The sequence below is a fragment of the Vanessa tameamea genome, chromosome 18 (assembly GCF_037043105.1).
Source record: "Vanessa tameamea isolate UH-Manoa-2023 chromosome 18, ilVanTame1 primary haplotype, whole genome shotgun sequence".
Classification (NCBI taxonomy): Eukaryota; Metazoa; Arthropoda; class Insecta; order Lepidoptera; family Nymphalidae; genus Vanessa; species Vanessa tameamea.
Genome location: NC_087326.1, coordinates 9,173,883 through 9,185,568, shown reverse-complemented (window position 1 = coordinate 9,185,568; position 11,686 = coordinate 9,173,883). Strand labels below are relative to the sequence as shown.

Genomic DNA, 11,686 nt, shown 5'->3' with positions numbered 1-11,686 from the left:
CCACAGACAAAATAAATGAGTTTCTCGGTGCAATCGATACCTCCACTGATTGCGAAGCGAGCGATTATTTTATTATAGAATTGTCTCGTAGTTCATATCATTAGAAATTATAATCATACATAGTTGCCTTAGATGTTTTTATCACTATTCGAATTCAAAATAGTTCATCAAACAGCTTTAACGTCATATGTGAGCAAGTCAAGTAACCTAGCGTTTTAAATAGACGCGGGATGTTCTGGTATGAAAAATAGTCGCTATTAATAATGTGTCACGTGACCGTGTTTATATTTAACTGGATTCCACGGCAATGAGTAGGAAAGTGGGCAGTATGTAAACATTCCTTCAACTTTGCAACGTGTTACTGGACGTAGATATGGTAAGCGCTAGGAACAATGGAAGGAATCGTTTTCAAATTGTTATAGGCGAAGAAGACAAAAAAATTTTATATTGTTGAGGGTTTTCTTGTTCACAATATCTACACGAAAGTGATTTAAAATATTCCAGCCTAGTTAACCGTCTTTTTTTCATGTGTGAAATTAAAAAAAGTTTGGCAATACATTTAGTACGGTCACAATACAATTTGAATCATTGATCATTGCTGGTCTGTTGTGCCCAGTTTACAAATTATTACGCCAATGTCGAACGAAAATGATTACATTTCAATACCGTTCGGTCTTTCATTCTTAATTGCTCTTTTGTTGATTGAATTATATTCTTTTGACAAGTGACGATCGGACAATTGCATTTTTAATTTGAAATTCGAAGATCGAGACGATTTGTAATGTTTCGGAACGAATAGTAATTATACGCTTGTTTCGAATTATTAATTAGTAATTATAATTGTGATACAATGTCATATCACAAAGATTTTAATTAGGGATTTTGTAGATTTGGTTTTTTGAAGGGCTTTTTTTGTCCATTATTGAAGGCATTATCGGATATAAAGTTTCCGTCATATATTTCTTTATGTTTTTATGATATAATTAGAATATATGTGCTTTAAAATAGTTAGATTCATTTAAATTTACAATAATGATAGTTTCTTACGATTCAAGGAAACTGTAATTAACATTAATACAAAATAAAAATTACAATTCACCTCAATTAAAATAATACAGACGTAAAAATATATATACAAATTAAATAAAAAAAACCATAGAATCGTCACTTTCGAACGTTTAATATTAAGACAAGTTGCAATTAAATTCGGCATTGAAATTTTAATCTCTCGTCGCGCCCTACAGGGTTTTACTTTAAAATCCAATACGTAGATAATAACTTAGAGCAAAAATTTTCTATAAAAGCGTAAAGCTGTTTTTATTAGGTATTTGTGAACTTAAATTATTGATTGAAAGTAATTCTTGTATTTATATCACTTGTATGTGTTACCAGCAATAAATATTCATGTTCAAAAATAAATTCTTACAAATAGTTGTAGTATATTTTTTTAAAAATTCTACTTAATGTTACGTTTATCAAATGACTGAACAATAAAAAAAATACCCATTTTTATGTATAAAATACGCCTATAAAAAACTAACTATGCAAATATTTCGAATAGTTATTATTTTTATCTATTATCAAGATCAATGAGGCTAATTACACTGGTATAATGAGATTGAATAAGATTTTATATAATACGCACAAATTGTACGACGATTTTTATCTAAGTGATATAATATTAAGTAATTTTCTATTTTTTTTTCTTGTTTATCATTCAAATTTGCATAATTGATAATTGTTATAAAATAGTGATGTCGGAATGTTAACTTGGCAGTTATAATACCGGTTTAAGTAATATTATATTGTGCGACTAAGCAATTGTGAGTTGAGTCGTTTTGATAAACTAGTGTTCACTCAATGGTCAACTTTTAGGAAAATATATATGTCGGGCTACACCGAAAACCTTTGGAACTAATATGTTATGCCCCTTGTGCCTATATTACACTGGCTCACTCAGCCTTCAAATGACACAACAATCTTGAGGGCGGGTTTGCATATAGCACCAAGTGCATACATAATTTTTTATATTCTAAATTCCATTAATTTCATTGATATCACTAAAGGCAATTTTTAAACCAAAAAAAGAGAATCGCTTTACTAACAGGATAAAAGGGTGAACTGTTTGTCTAGTTTTATAAATACTTGTTGGAATTATAAAAGCTAATATCGAAAATGAAATAATAAAAAAATATTTTAATCAAAGTTCTATTTTCTTACATTCGGTTCTCATTCACTTGTTCTATGAGAAAATAGTAAGTGAATCATAGCTATGTAGATTTACACGCAGTCAGGGAAATGAAATCTTGCTTTTCCCATAATCTTCTACAGCGGAAATAGGAGTATTACATGCAATGTACATTCAATGGCTAAAGTGCTTGATTAAAACACTTTTTTTTTCAAATTTTTGATTTTTTTATTTTTACTTTAACAATGATGATGAATATCAATGTTAAATGTACTACTATATGTACTATAAATCATTTAGTAAAAAAAAATATATATATTTTTTTTGTCTTGAACCATAATGGCAAGACCATTATGTATGTTGTAAAAAAATCCTGTTTTTTTTTACATGAATTTTCGCATGTTATAATTCGAAGTAATGTAATTTTTTTTAGTCTTGTTAAATTTCAGCTAAAAGAGTGTGTATAACAAATTAAAAACTATTCAATTTTTGTTTTTGACATATGTTTATACAGAATAAGTATTGTACTTTTCAACGCGACTGTACTCATCGTAAAAGCATATTTAGCCTCGAGTATTGCTAATTAACTGCACGGAGCTGACGTCAATACGTTTATAATACTAATAAATAAACATCAAGATTGAATCTCATCAAATTATCGATAATATAGATTGTTATAATAATAATAATAATAATCTAATAATTACGCACTTGTTAGCAATAATACACAATAATATAATATAAATGATTCGTCATATCTGTCGTATATTCTTAATGTATAGCCTTATAATGCTATGTTAACACTTTTGCTAACGATTGTACTTTTTTTTTATTGAAACGCTGTCTGACGCGCCAAAGTATATTAAAATTATAAAAAAAAATAAGCTTAGATTAAGATTACTCACTAATTAGACATGTAGAAAGAAATATGTATATATTATAGTCGATACGAATGATGGAGGAAAGTTTAAATGTAAATGCATCGGATATTATTGTAAATATGATATTTATCTTATAAATATAGCGTTTATTTTTTTGTCCAAAATCAAATGAAATAAATATATATAAATAATTAAATGTGTTTTTATTTTTTCTTTTATTTAAGTAATAATGTATTGACCGATTTTGTCAACGGCGACCTGACTATGTGTGTGCGTAAACACAGGTGCACTCTATTTTATCACTGTCATATCTGATGGGACGTCTAATCCGACGCGATCGGAGAGTTCAGCCGCAGGACCAACGGCTTCACATGCTTTCTGAGGAACGGCAGTGTGCACACTCCTAACTCCCAGATTCCGGTCTGTTACCGAGAATTTTTCAATAGAACAGTCCAATATTTTTTTTATTCGGAGCGACCTACTGTTTGAACCCAGGACCTCGGGATAGTAGAGCCACTAGACCAACGAGGCAGTTTACAATACACATATACAATAATAAAAGATGACTCTGTAACACTCGCTGGCTTATATACCAATTAAAAATATACACAGCCTTTACAAATTGTAACATGTTAACTAATATTAAAATATTTTAAAATAGTGAGTTAGTTTAAAGATAGTTTAATTAAGTTCTAATTTTATTTTTAAATTCACCTAAAAGTGATCGGTAAGTTTTATTCTAAAATCACAGTGTGAATCTTGACATGTATATCGATGTCAGATGTTGATATTTTTTGTTGATATTTTTATTGTTGATATTTCATTTATATTTAGTACATAGAAAATTGATTTCCGAGACAAGTTTTCACGAAAGGGATACGAAATTTCACCTTGTAAATTTAATCGAGCAATAATTATCATTTGAAAATGTCAGAAAGACAACATAATAAATTAAGGCCAAGAAATTGGCCACGTAAAATTAAATACAACATCCGCTGCAGCGACACCTGCAACTTCCCGCCAAAACTGGCGACTCGGAAACATAAGTTTTAAATGTTACTTGGTAAAATTGTCTTCGGTATCTCTACGTGCTTTAAAACAAAGTTGATCGACTCGTTGGTCTAGTATCTAGGCACAAATTCCGAGGTCCTGAGTTGAAACCCCAGGTCGGGTCGATAAAAAGTTTAATAACTTTTCGATAAAAAATCATTTACAGTCCGGAGTCTGTAGGTGTGTACTCTTGGAAAGCACGTAAGGCCGATGGTCCTGAAATCATTACGTATTTGCCGTCACATCGGATTATGAGAGTAAGGGATTGGAAAGTGCATTTGTGTTAGCGCACTAATTTGTGCCCTATAATATGTACTGCTTAGTTGGTCTCCCTTGAGTTTGGCCGCCGTGGTCTGAATCGGTCAGAACAACACTAAATCGCTTCCCGCCGTCTGTTCGCACCTTTTAAACTACGCAACGGAATTTAATGTGGTTTTCATCAATAAACAGAGTGACTCAAAAGGAAGGTTTATATGTATAATACATGCATGTTATAGTAGAGTAAAGCTGAGAATTTCAACTTTACTAGCCGGAAAAAAATAATTTTTGTTTTCATGTTCATCATCAATCTAATAGGGCAGCTAGTTCTATAATATTTAACAGGCTTAACATTAACATTAGCGATTACGTGACCTGCTTCTTTTCTACCTCATTGATATTCATTTAAAACGATCAATTATCAAACATAGTATGAAATAGCTTCTAATTAAAACATGAACGTTTTGTTACGCGGTTATTGCCGTTATCGGTACAAGCGGATGATACGGCACTTATGCCTTGAGCATAATTAGTATTGTATAATGCCATTGCCATTAATGTGGGATGGCGATTGGCGCGTGATTTTTACGTACAATTAGCTGAGCCATAGTTTTGTCCTTGTGGAACTCGGTTTCCCACCTTCCTTTGGTTCGTGTATTTATATGTATAAATCAAAGAATTGCTTTAGTCTCGTATATATTTTTCATAATATCACCTGATCGTAAGTAATCACCACCAGATTACGAATTTATAAGTCGTGCTTAACTATTTATTCTTTATATATATTTATATATTATAACAGAGTTATTTAACATGGTCAAATTTCAAATATAGATACTAATCAAAGATATTGGATTTAGGCATAGATAATATTACTACTTTTTAATAATTTGATGTATTACTAATTGCTACGGATGATAGACTAACTAGACACGACTACAGTAACGCTGAGTAGATTGAATAGACGAATAATAATTACGCAAAATATTGTTTTATTTCCGACAACCTTTGGGCTACAGGATTTTAAAATTGGAAGTATCAATTTACACATAGTTTAAAAAAATCACTTCAACCAAATTTTGACAGAGATTAAAATATTGTGTATTATTTGAACAATCGATTTTTAAAATTATTATTAAAGACTGTTGTCTATAGTCTGAATTTCATATATAGGTAAGTGGGTAACTGTTGTAGCAAAGGTCACTCAGAAAAAATCAATTAGTAATTAAACGTGGGAACAATACACGTAATATCTTCGGCTGCTGAGAAAAAGGTTTAGTTTTTTAATTGTACTTTAGCATAAAAATAAAATAAAAATAATAGCTATCATCTTTTAAAAAATGTATGTCGTTTATAAACCGAAACGAATTGACAATGTCTTCCGACTTCCGTGTGAAGTTTAAGACAATGAGGCAAGAGATCGCTCACGAAATTATTGTTACAAGCATCCGATGAACTCTGTTCCGAGAGTTATGTAAACGTTTTTTATTTATGGATTGATTCGTAATCAAATGTCAGAGAGATAATTTTATACACGTATAATATAAAATTGTAAAGTAATATTTTACATATTTAGTATTGATTGTTGTATAGAAGTTTTTAAGGTTTTAACTTAGAACGATTGGAGAAATTATTTTATTAAAACTTTTGTGTCACCTTAATACGAGATATAGGCCCAAGAAATACACAATAAAATGTTACTATGGCACTAGAAATTCCAGCCACATAATCTTTGGTTTTTTATTATATAGGTGGTGTATATATGTTGATATTTATTTATGCACATACTAAAAACTACATTACAATACAAATCTAATTTACATATGCAATAATACATAAAATGGCTCAATATACTAGTAAATAGTTGACAAAAACTACAATAGTTAGTACTGATAGTAGATCAAACAATTCCAAAAAAAACATCAAGTCGTTGCATTGTATACATAATAATAAAATCAATCACCAAATACCATTTGGTGGTATGGCTTTGTGCAAGTCCATCTGGGTGGGTAAGTCCACTCATCATGTGTTCTACTGCCAAGCAGCGATATTTAGTATTGTGTTCCGGTTTGGAGGGTGAGTGAGCGAGTCCAAGTAAAGGCCCATAGGACATAACATCTCAGTTTCCAAGATTGGTGGCACATTGGCGATATATAGAACGGACAAAATTTCTTAAGGCGCTAATAGGCGAAGCTATGTGGGGACATCAGTTACCCCATTAGCCCATCTAATGGGGTACCTATCTATGCTGTAAAAAAAGGAAATAAATATGTACAAGAAGTTTCTTATCGCTAAGACAGGGTACAGCAACCTCTTCCAGAAGGAAAACTTAAATAAAAAATCGTAGGAATAGTCAGAATCGCAGTTTAATAGATCATCAAATTTCATTACATGTACACGAATCTTCAATAAGTAAGTACCATACTCATAATATTTTCCCGTAATTTTTAAACGTTGCTGTGTCAACAAAACACTTATCAAACAACAATGGCGGCATATGTATGTATGAAAATGGGATTAATGGTAATCACTATTACCTAACAAGCGCCGGTGGCATCAGGGTGGGGTAACGCCGGGAATCACTTTCAGTTTCTTTAGATTACTTGCTCCGTAAACACGCCTTACGTAACGCAACCGCCCGGCTTGACAGCCCGCATGACACACTTTTTAAAATTCATCGTTTTATTTAAATGCGAAAAGAATTTTTGAACGATAAAGTATGACACAGATATCACATTGATATAAAATATTTTATTCAATACAGACTATACAGTATTGTTTGTAAAACTTTCCCGCTATTTTTTATTTTGTTATTTAATAACTTTTTTTTTTGCCGGGTTTCTTTTTTTTTTTAAATAATGTGTAGAACGCTGTGTAATTTCATTGTGGTCAAGTGCTTTATGTGTGTTTTGTGTAGTGATCAATTTTAAATCACCATCTGTCGAAAAGTAAGTACCTACAACTTTACGTCGAATTCAAAAATGTTTTATATTCATTTTTTTTTTTTAATTTATCATCTGTTGTAATAAATACATTTTTGTTGTTTATATATTACTAAGAGTGTTGTCATCGTTGATCAAGCTTTTTATTAGATTCTATATAGGTAGAATATCTAAATTGAGTAAATGAAAGTTATGTTTCTATGTATTTATGGTATTCAAAATGCTATTCATACATACCAATCTCGCAATATTTCATTGGAAATAGAATTTTCTAAAAATGTAACTTATTACAAGTATTTAAAACTTAAAAAGAAAAACCACTTAAATATTTTCATTTGAATATGTAAAGTATCTAATAACATAACATTTAAAAAAAAAAATTGTTTAACACCTGTCCGCACCAACAGTTTTCTATATACGAGATAACGCAGTGGAGATTGATTTCAACGGTTGGTCACAGATTCAAATTCGCTCATGCACTATTGAACTTTTATGGGCTTAATTAATGTTTGTAATTCATGACGTGCTCGGTGGTGACGGAAAACCATCCGAAGACAGCATGAAATCATGAATATGACCTAAGTCATTCTGGAGTCATTCTGAGATCCTTAAGAGGTCTTTGTCCAATAGTGGGACATTTATGGATTACTTTCAATTCTTAAGTATAGGATTTATTTTTTATTTTTATTTATATTTTTTTTAATAACATATTCATACACACACAACTTAAAATATTTAAAAAATAGTATATATTGACACTTTTGTTGCCATCGAGTACATTTTAAATTGAAATATAAAAAAAATACCTTAAAAAAACTTATACAATAGATATTTTACAACGGAAGTCTCAACCTTGCATATATTTCTATCATAGGTTTTAGTTTTTATCACGATTAAAGTTTCCGTAGGTGCTGGCTAGAAAGTAAAAATAATAATTCCGATTCGATATCCAACATTACCGGGCATCCGTCGTTCATGGCCAATTGTCTCAGATAATACAATTGCGCTAGATATTAAAAAATAAAATAGCTTTTTCGTATATTAAATAATATTTAGATTTAAATTTTACCATAAAAATAATTGTACATAGGAAAAATGTTTATTACAAGAGATGGTTGTCAGAAGCCCTAGCCCCGAAGTAATTGAATAGTATTTTTATAATGAAATTTGGTGGCACTCATAATATTTTCTAACGCCAAACAGCAATATTTAGTATTGTTGTTTTCCGGCTAGAAGGGTAAACCAGTGTAACTGAAGGCACATGGATCATAACTTAGTGCTTAATTTTAGTTAGCCAGTCCAGGTTAGCAGCGTATTAATATTTTTTGCAGTACTAATGTCTATTAGCGGCGGTGATCACTCACCATCAGGTGGCCCATTTGTTAGTCAGGCGGACTATAACGTAAAAATACTCAGTTATAAATATGATTCAAGTAAATGTAAAAATATTTCTTTTATTTCTTAAATATTATAATATATGAAGTTTGTAATATTTTAAACATAACTCGTGCTAGTTTAATTATCCAAAAAAAAAAAAACTATTTTGTAAAAGTCATTATCAAGACTGTTTAACAGTCTTGAATTAGTTATTAACGATTAAACAGAATAGTACTTACATCGTCCAAAGAGTTTTATTACTATATTAAATATTATTTTATTGTATATAAAATAATATATAATATATGTAGTAATATAACACATTTGTTACATTACATAATAAGCGGCAACAGCATTGTATCATCTTCCTTTAACCGCAAAACACGTAACAGTACCTTAAACTTGTACAAATACTACCGTAAATATTGCGGAGTTCATCGTGAATAGTCAATTATATAGCCCGCTTGAGTTCCTGAACGAATATTGATAGTGTATTAAGATGGTGTATCTTTGAAGTCGCTGACTATTGGTGAATCTGACGGGCCCTTACAGCGAACTGATACCGGGAGAGCTGGCTTTAAATGAGGAGGACGAGTCCACTATGTTACATGTATATTAGTGCAGGTATTTGAACGCAAACGTAGCTGTTTCCATTACCGTCTTTACCATAGGGCACATGGGGCACGTGCCCAGGGCCCCCATCCTGAGAGGGCCCCGAAGAACCAACAATTTACCAAATTAAACCAAAAAATATCTAGCAAAAGGGCCCCATATTCATGGGTGCCCAAGGGCCCCAGCATTGCTTGAGACGGCTCTGGCTGTTTCTCACTATCTCATAGACAGTGTACAGTTACTTTTTGGTAGAGGTTTGTGCAAGCCCGTCTGGGTAGGTACTACCCACTCATATATTCTATTGACGAGAAATATTTATTATTGTTGTGTTTCGGTTTGAAGGGTGATTAAATCGGTGTAGCTGTAGGCACACATAACATCTTAGGTCCCAATGTTGATGGCACATTGGCGATATAAGGAATGTCTATGGGCGGTGGTGACTTACTATCGGGCGGCCCAAATTATAAAATACAGTATCCGTGTCAACCTGAGAGAGTAGAAGAGAGTGTCTCGCCTATTCCAATCCAAAGACGAGTTCAGATAAACAGACCTTAGATTTGCGAATTCCATGCGATTTGGTAATAGCTCTGCTATATTGTGCACTAAAAACAATAGTTCTTTTAATATAATATTGCACTTACACGTCCATACTAATTATTACTTTTAAGTTCCGATATAAACATCGTTGACATTTAAAACGCCACATTGTACCGATTTTTCCCCATTAAGCATTCCCCAAGCCCAATAATATCCCGTAAATTCGATGTCAAATATTGCTTATTTATCTCTCGTGGAACAGGCTACAGTCTAGCTGTATCTAAAACTACATGTTTCTAACACCATTTAGCTTCCGAGAATTGCTTGGCAAGAAAATAACTATTTTTTAATTTGACCTGGGAATCAAATCCAAGACCTTACGTCTTACGTACGCTTAGTGTCTAGTAGCTAAGATGTACAGATATCTTAGCTACTAGACACACGTGGCTGCTTATTATAGATTTAGCATGAAATATTAGCGGAATATTCAACAAATTACCTTATTAATAATGCATACCATGAACCCTTATAATCTGCAAGCGAGGTCCTCGCTTCGTGCATAACTAATGGCTTATATTATTATTGTTCACAAAAAAGTTTTTATGTAAATTTTCTTAATTTTAAATGTGGTACCTTTTGCGCGATGAAGTCTTAAAGTTTAAGGTCGAATTTAAGTGTAATGTCACATTTGAATTCACGTAAAACGACTAAGTAATCCTATTGCTATAGAACTGTCACACTAAGATAGTACAATGTTTATTTATACGTAGTATAAAACAAAACACTTTTGAACAACGGGTCGGATTTTAATGCGGTTTTCATTAAAAAACAGATTCAAGAGGAAGGTTTATAATTAATAGTAAAGAAAAGCCGATAATTTCAAATTTCCTAATCGGAAAACAGTTATTTTTTTTTGTTCTTCAACATAAATGTTTTAAGACCCTTATTGTGCCTGTGTGAAGCTAGTGCAATATAGGTATAAAATGTGTATTATTAAGTTACGTACGTCGTTGCGGATAATTTTCGGTCGGGCGCTCTTCAAATGAACCGCTAAAAATATGATATCGATTTTTAGACCATAAAAATGACTATAGAAAAGACGGCGTATTTATCTATCTTGAATTACGTCACAAGAAAATAAATATTATCATTTTATTTACAATACTAGGTATATTATTTTTTTAAATTAATGTATTGTAAGATTAGTTTAACATCCTGTTATTAAAAAAATTATAATTTACCTCTGCAAAGTCGGGAAGAGAATCTAGTGAAAATAATCACGGAAATTCATATTATTTTCAAGCAAAATGTATATTGTGCAAAATATTTTTTTTATGAAAAGAATAAATATAATGTTAATGTTTTGATTGAAGTTAAAACTATTTATATAATAATATACTATTAATGCAGTTATTATTATTATTTAAACAGCGTTGCAGCTTATTGTATTTAAAACTATGGTAAGAGTTACAAAGCCGGTTCGACGGTCGTTTGTTCGTCATCGCTTGCGATGAAAATGCAAGTTGATTTCACTCTTTTTTGTTTAATCACATACATATACAATCTACATATATATATTATATTATTATAAAACATACGTATATATATATTCATTCTTATAAAATATACGTATGTATGTCAGTATTTAATTTAATATTTTTTTGTTTTTTATGATAAATTTTAAAAGAAAATTTTGTCAAACATTTTAAATTAATAAAATAAACTATTGGAATCAAATTACGATTTCGTTTTATTGAATAGAATTTCAATTATAATATATATGCTATATGATACATAATAACGATTATGTTTACATCCGATGGTACGACTTTATTTGCATA

At 30.9% G+C, this 11,686-nt stretch overlaps 1 protein-coding gene across 2 annotated transcripts in view; it reads left to right on the top strand.

Moving 5' to 3' along the window:
* The first annotated feature begins 6,956 nt into the window (after nt 1-6,956).
* The window catches only part of LOC113397750 (uncharacterized), a 69,621-nt gene continuing 64,891 nt past the window's right edge, over nt 6,957-11,686 (top strand). The window contains exon 1 of one of the 2 annotated variants that reach the window (XM_026636228.2): nt 6,957-7,325. The gene's annotated coding sequence lies outside the window, so the exon portion shown is untranslated. The remainder of the gene's footprint in view (nt 7,326-11,686) is intronic. The other variant, XM_026636226.2, reaches the window with a different exon arrangement.